Below are 6,808 nucleotides of genomic sequence, written 5' to 3'. Positions count from 1 at the left end.
TTTACAATTATCTTACAGTTTTCCTTGTAATATCCACAAACAGGTACAATTTGTTTAATCTAGTAGGATTACTTCCATAATTGAGGTCTGTACCGTTCCATTTTTTTAAGGTACATGCCTTTTTAATTTCCTTGTAAGTTATTGTTGTACCTGAAATATGTTTTGGTTTACAGCTTAATCTTTGTCAATCACTTCTTTGAGCTGATTGCTTTAAGATTTAATGCAGTATAATGGAAGGGGAACAATCCCTGCGACGATTCTCCCCTGAAGCAGTGGTGCAGGATCCGAACATTAGAAATGCTGTTTCCCTCTTACTACCTATTATTTTATTTCATGGTACTGCAGATTACTCCATACCTTCAGATGCCAGGTCTGAATTTCTCTGGAATGAATTCCATTATTGCATATGATTACATTGAAATTCAAATGGTGCATTAGGTTCATTTGGCTGTTGAGATTAGTTTCTATTGCTGACATTCTTGCTTCAAAGTAACAGTACTTACTACACTAGTGTCAAATTTGTTAAAGATATGACTGAATGACTGAACTCTTGATTGAAGATGGGGATTTTTACAAAAAAAAATATTTTCAAGCTCTTGTCCGAGCTTGAGACTCAATGAATGCAATAGGGTCTATTTTATATATTTATCTCTCCCGGAACTTGACCTTGAACCGGTCTTTTCTTTTATCTCTCTCCCTCTCATGTAGCGGGCATAGTGATTGATGACATAATAGAAGATGATGAAAACTTCATTACCGACCTCTTGCTCTGCGGACTGTCCTGAGAGGCAAAATCTGAATGACAAGTGCTTTTCCTTATGAGGATCCTATTTGGGAAGAGTGATTTTGTTGCAGAATTAACCCTTGCCTTGTGTCTTGACTCATAGTCTGGAAAATTTTTGATAAGTCAATCAATATTTCTTGGGCGAAAGAGACGATTAACATCTCTCATGAAAAAATTAAAGCCTGGAGCTCAAGGGCCTAGTTATCCAATAAAAAGATCCACGTGTCATATAACTCACGAGAGATACTGTGTCTATTGTTTGTATTGATAAATTCTCGATTACGTATTAAAAATAAAAACATTCTTGAGAGGGTATGGGCACTTAGAGAGGCTTTAGTGACCATGCCAAAGAACCATCGTAGTCACAGTTTGAAAAATGGACAGTCGAATAGGCTGTCCTTCCGCGAGTCTGAGGTAATGGATTCTGCTAGCCTTCAAATGATTGTTCATTCTTCTTTAGATAATGCCGACATGACTTGCCTGTTGGATAATTACAAATCTCATATACCGAGGGGGCAGTTGCTGACAATCTTGCTGCTAAAGGTAGTTTCTTTGGGTCATTCCGGAGTTGTGGCTAATTTTCTTGATTTCTATTGTTATCGCTAATCCTCCAGTGGAGTGGGGGAAAGGGTTAGCCAACTTAGTTGGGTGTGATGAGAGTGGATTTGCCGGGCGCCGGGGGGGGGGGGGGGGATGTGTTTCGGCCTCTTAATTTGGCGTGGACTTGGTAGTGTTCTCTGAAGATCCCTCCCATTGAGCAGTCCCTCCCCTGGGACGGCTAAGTTTTGTCAGTCTCAATGTTAATGTTATTGAACTTTGCCATGGGCAGTGAACACTATGACACGGCAAATGGCACCAACCTTAGGAAACATGAGTATGTAGTTGACACAGTGCTGTCTAATAAAATGTGTAGACATTCTTATCAGATCCATCCTAAATATCATGCAGAATAATAAATGATGGATCGAGCTGATTTCGATCCTAACAACTAACGAGCAAAACTCATAAAAAATAAGGGATAGTTAATTGGGCAAATTACATTGCACCAAACGTTTTCATTTACATTGATTTTTGTTGTTGGAAGGTATAACATAATTAGTTTAGTTCTGTTGGCAGAAAGAATAGCTGAAAAAGTATGACTTGGTGCCAGAAATCTGTAATTAGGAAGAAAATCAATTTTCTCAGATGTTCTGTTGCAGAACTTTGCGTAGACTGCGGTGGGAATTGAACAAAATAGACGTCAGAACATAAACAATGCATGGAAAAAATTAAATAACAGTCACTTAATTCACAGCATAACTCATTTAAATGATATTCCTCACAATGAATATGATCGCTGTGTTAAAATCATACGGTATGTCAATTGGTAGTTATTAACTGGATGGTTATTTCTGATGCTCTCAAGTCGTTTTTTTTTTTTTTTTTTTTCTTTTCTTTTGGTATTTTGCTTTGGGTTTTAATTGTTGTGATATTTTCTCTACTGAACCTATTTGCTTTAATGAAGGTTCAAATGCATAAATTCACAGAGAAGATTGTCAATATGATGAAAGCTAGAAGGTTGTAGAGTACTCTCAAGGTGGTCCAATTATTCTATCTCAGGTTGGCATAGATCTTTCCTTTAACCAAAGAAATGAAACGTTTTTTTCCTAACTGAATTCAAGTCAGACTTTCTAACTTTTATTTTTTTAATATTATGAGGTATTAAAATTAGAGAAATATCTCTCTCTGCAAATGTTTGTTACAGATTGAAAATGAATATGGACCTATGGATTATGAAATTGGTGCACCTGGTCAAGCTTATTCCATGGTTCATGTGCAAGCAAGGTGATGTCCTTGATCCTATTGATAAATCCTCAATGCACATGGCTGAACTTTGCTCTCTCTTTTTTCCTGTACGTCTCTGTTACTGCTATCATATTTATTTCCTCGTATTGTATCGATAATTCACTTTGTGCAAATCATGTATATTTGGCTGTTGGAACCATAGTTGTATCACTGTTGGTGGTCCTTTCATCTCTACTAGTTATGATTATGATACTCCTCTTGATGAATATTGTAATACACAATGGAATTTGAACCACAAAAATCGTAAATAACTATTCCATTTGTAATTTGAGTATAGATCCATTACAACTTGCATGTTTCTTAATTGTTTCCTTTCATGTTATGCAAATATATTTTACTGTCCAATTTATTTTTTATTTAATACTTTCATTAGTTTTCAAACTGATACCAAGTGCCAACTGCCAAATCATGGCGAAATGGGTGTTGCTATCGCTTTACCATATTTTGTGCTGTGTTTGTGTTGACAATATCATAATGATCTGAATGGCATTTGAATAGGTGAAACAATGGGTTTGGCATTTTTATAGCTCACTAGATGGCTTGTCTTGTTGAGTTTAATATCAAGCTTCATTGGGTCGAATGGTATATTATTGGTTTATCGAGTACAATGGGTTTGGGAGTTTCCAAACATGATTTATATTATATTATTGGTTTATAGTATTTTTGTATCTTGTGTTCTATTGTTTCTATTTTGGAACACAATTGCATCTGCTTTGTGCATCATTTTTCACTCCACAATGGATTTTTCGTAACTAATTTTCTGTTAGCACACGGTTTCTCAAAAGGATGGAGGATGAGTCTAGATATCCTTTCCATGAAGTTGTGTCTTTCGGATGTTTGGAGGAACTTGATTGTTGAATTTTTAAATTTTTTGCAGGAACTTACCCTTATATTGGGAGAGAATAGAGCAAAGTTAAAGGAGATTGAGTTAGTAATAGATGAGATGAACTTCAAGCAACAAGACTAGAGGTCAAGCATGCTATCAACTCGGTGGATTTGAATGTCTCAGATTGATCACTGCTATCGCAGTAGCTGTATGATCATCAGAAGCAGCAAAATTGTCAACCCTTGCATGAATCATAGAATCATTTGAATGAAGAGATTTTATTTCTTTGTTTTTATTTAACATAAAATTTTATAGCTTTGTTATTAACTTAATAATATTGGGACAATGAAATCTTCATTTATATATAAAGATATTTTATTGTCAATGATCGTATGGAAGAAATTAAGTTTGAACGTAAAAAATGAAGTGATATGAATATTGTCTAAAAAAAGGTATTGTTATTGTTCAAACATGTATTAGGGACAAAAAAACTCCGTTCCAAAAAATCAATTCCAATGCAATTGTTGGCGTTGGAACAACTATTAGGGACAAAAAAAATTGTCATTTCGAATGGAATTGTTGGCATTCAAACAACTATAGGGACGAAAAAAACCTCATCTCAAAAAGACCGTTCGAATGGAATTGTTGGCGTTCAAACAAATATTAGGGATGAAAAAAATTTTGTCCTTTCAAATGAAATTGCTGGCATTCAAATGACAATTAAGGACGAAAAAAACTTCATCCCAAAAAGACCGTTCGAATGGAATTGTTGGCGTTCAAACAACTATTAAGAATGGGGAAAAAAATCATCTAAGAAAATCCTTTAAATGGAGTTTTTAACGTTCAAACGCGCAACTATTAAGGACAAGAACGAATTCGTCCCAAAAAAATCCGTTCAAAAACTTTCAAATGGTTTTGACAAACTTTATCTAAAAAAATAATTTTTAGGATGAAATTTCGTCCCAAAAGACTTTCTAGGACAGATCTATTGGAATGAACTAGGGATGAAATTTTTTCGTTCCAAAATTAATACTTTGAGAGATGAAATGGAAACTTTTTTGGAACGAAAAATTTCTGTCTCTAAAAAGTAATTTTGTTGCAGCAATTTGTGTTTATTTTATGAGCTTCCCTAAAAAGCAATGTTGCTGCAGTGACGTGTGCTTATTGCATGAGCTGCTTTCTTATTAACTTCAGAGATATCATGTGCTTTATTTGCATTTCATTTTCGGTTTTCTCGTGTGTACTGTGCAAAATACGTACCAAACCACACGATCGATCGACCAAAGAGATCATCGACAAGTACTAATTAACTCATTATTGAAATAGTTATGTTTTTATTTAGTAGGCCAAGCCTAAAAGGAGACACATGGATACAACAGAAGCAACTTCTGTAATATTGATGAACATTATTACGGAGGACCGGCATGAATTGACATCTTCACAGGCCCTTCAAATTCACGCCTTGTCGTCCTCATCTTAGTCTCTGCTCACTTGGTTCCTGCTGCCTAATAAACCATGGAAAAATAAATGATATTAATTAGTACTATGCAATCGATGATCCCATAATTATAAGAAATAGACGCGAAGTGAGTGCTATAACATTTATTATTGCCTGTGTGGATTTTTCCAGCACCATCACATGCCCAATAAATATTCATGTGTAACTCAATTCATGCGTCTATTTCTACTCAAATTTGTATTTCAAATACGAAATTGAAGGATTTGAATGCATGTCAAATGTTTAAAATTTGTGTGCTACCTTCTTCTTAGGCTCCCGAGGCCTTTGCTCAGGCTTCTTAGGGGCTTGTTTGGAGGCAGGAGCTTTGGGTGTAGCTGTGCTCCCAGTAGCAGGTTTTGTAGGCTCTTTCTTGACCTGTGGAGGTGGTTGAGCGCCTGCAACAGGTTTTTCAGGTTTGAGTGATGCCATTTTTCTGTTTCTTTTGCTGGATACGCTCTTCACACTCAAAGATATGTCTACGTACGTTGCTGGCCTCAAGTATAAGCTACACAGCAAGAGGCATCCATATATATATAGCTGAGTTTCGAAACTATATATGATCGCGACAGGGAATTCGAATCATGTCATACATCAAATGGAAGCTGTGATAAGAAGCGATACTGGCACTTGATCATGAAAATGGAATAAACTGATCAACTGGAAGCCTCTTTATGATCTTAAAGAAGAGATGCTAAATTATATCAGATTCTTTGCGGAGGCGCATATTTTTCAGATGCGTATTCTAAGAAATGGGGTAGATACTTTTCAGATCGAGGATAAATAATCTAATAAGTGGTATGCATGCCACTCCAAGATGTGTGAGAACCTTGTCTTCACGTGAGACTAACTAATAGGATTCTTTGCAGAAAAAGTTCAAAGCCCACCACCTTTCTGATAAACACTCAAGTGGTGTGACATTTGGTATGTCCAAAACATGTAAGCATCTTTTGTATTTCTTTTCACAGGAAACATATGGAGAGGGGAAAGAAAACTAAACCAGCATGCATGAGATAATTAATAGTGTCAGATTAATAAGCACCCCCCACTGTAATATATAAACTGGAGAAGAACAATGCTACGAAGTCTTAAGGTTGATCAAGAGTTTATTATTTTATCATTACTTTTTATCTACTTTTCACTATTTTTTATTATTATTTATTATTATTTAATTTTTTATCATTATTATTTACAGATCATCTGAAATCATTTCACTATCTAAATGTCGCGTTAGTATACATATTAAGAATATATAAATAACATCTTTCTTTGTAAACTACCAAATATGGGATGAAGCTAGGAAGAGATTAATGGGGTGGGGCTGTTTGTTTTTTTTCTTCCTTTGTTTTTGTTGAATTGCGGGACAGACATGCCTGGCCCTTCCATCCCCCCAAAAAGGAAGAAGTTTAAAAGGCAGATATTCCGGGGAAAGTATACATTCATGATGCTGATAGTGAGATATAACTTATTTTAGAGTAGTGCTAGCACGATCGAGTTGGTCCCGATAAACTTTAGGGGTGGGCAGGGCACCCGTCCCGTATGAAATACCCCTAGTGGGGGCGGCTGACCCCAATAGGGCCCCGCCCCGCATCCCGTTCTTCTCAAATTTTTAATAAAAAATATTATTTTTTATATTTATATAAATAATTTATATAAATATATATTGTATATAAAGATATACAATTTATTAAAAACTTGAATTCAAGTTAATGAATTGACTTGGCCTCCTAGACCAACCTTTATATAAGAGGTCAAAGCAGTACAATAGTCATTCTTCTAGACCAACCTTTATAAGGGGGCGGAGCGGGGTGCAGTTTCAACCCCACCCCCCGCTACCGGGGCTGGGGGCGGGGAGGGG

At 35.9% G+C, this 6,808-nt stretch overlaps 1 long non-coding RNA gene across 2 annotated transcripts; it reads right to left on the bottom strand.

Annotated features, from left to right (window-relative positions):
- Positions 1 to 3,782: 3,782 nt before the first annotated feature.
- On the bottom strand, positions 3,783 to 5,678 carry LOC121254451. Of its 2 annotated transcripts, XR_005938640.1 has the most exons (3): positions 5,215 to 5,471; positions 4,193 to 4,960; positions 3,783 to 4,068 (listed from the first exon to the last, which is right to left on the bottom strand). It is a non-coding gene; the product is annotated as an uncharacterized LOC121254451 (long non-coding RNA). The 2 variants fall into 2 exon arrangements; XR_005938639.1 differs by lacking the exon at positions 3,783 to 4,068 and having other exon boundaries at positions 4,770 to 4,960; positions 5,215 to 5,678.
- Between the last annotated feature and the right edge of the window lie 1,130 nt (positions 5,679 to 6,808).

This window comes from Juglans microcarpa x Juglans regia, chromosome 3D, assembly GCF_004785595.1.
Source record: "Juglans microcarpa x Juglans regia isolate MS1-56 chromosome 3D, Jm3101_v1.0, whole genome shotgun sequence".
NCBI classification, from domain to species: Eukaryota; Viridiplantae; Streptophyta; class Magnoliopsida; order Fagales; family Juglandaceae; genus Juglans; species Juglans microcarpa x Juglans regia.
Note: the sequence above shows the minus strand (reverse complement) of the source record. Positions and strands in the feature narration are given on the sequence as shown.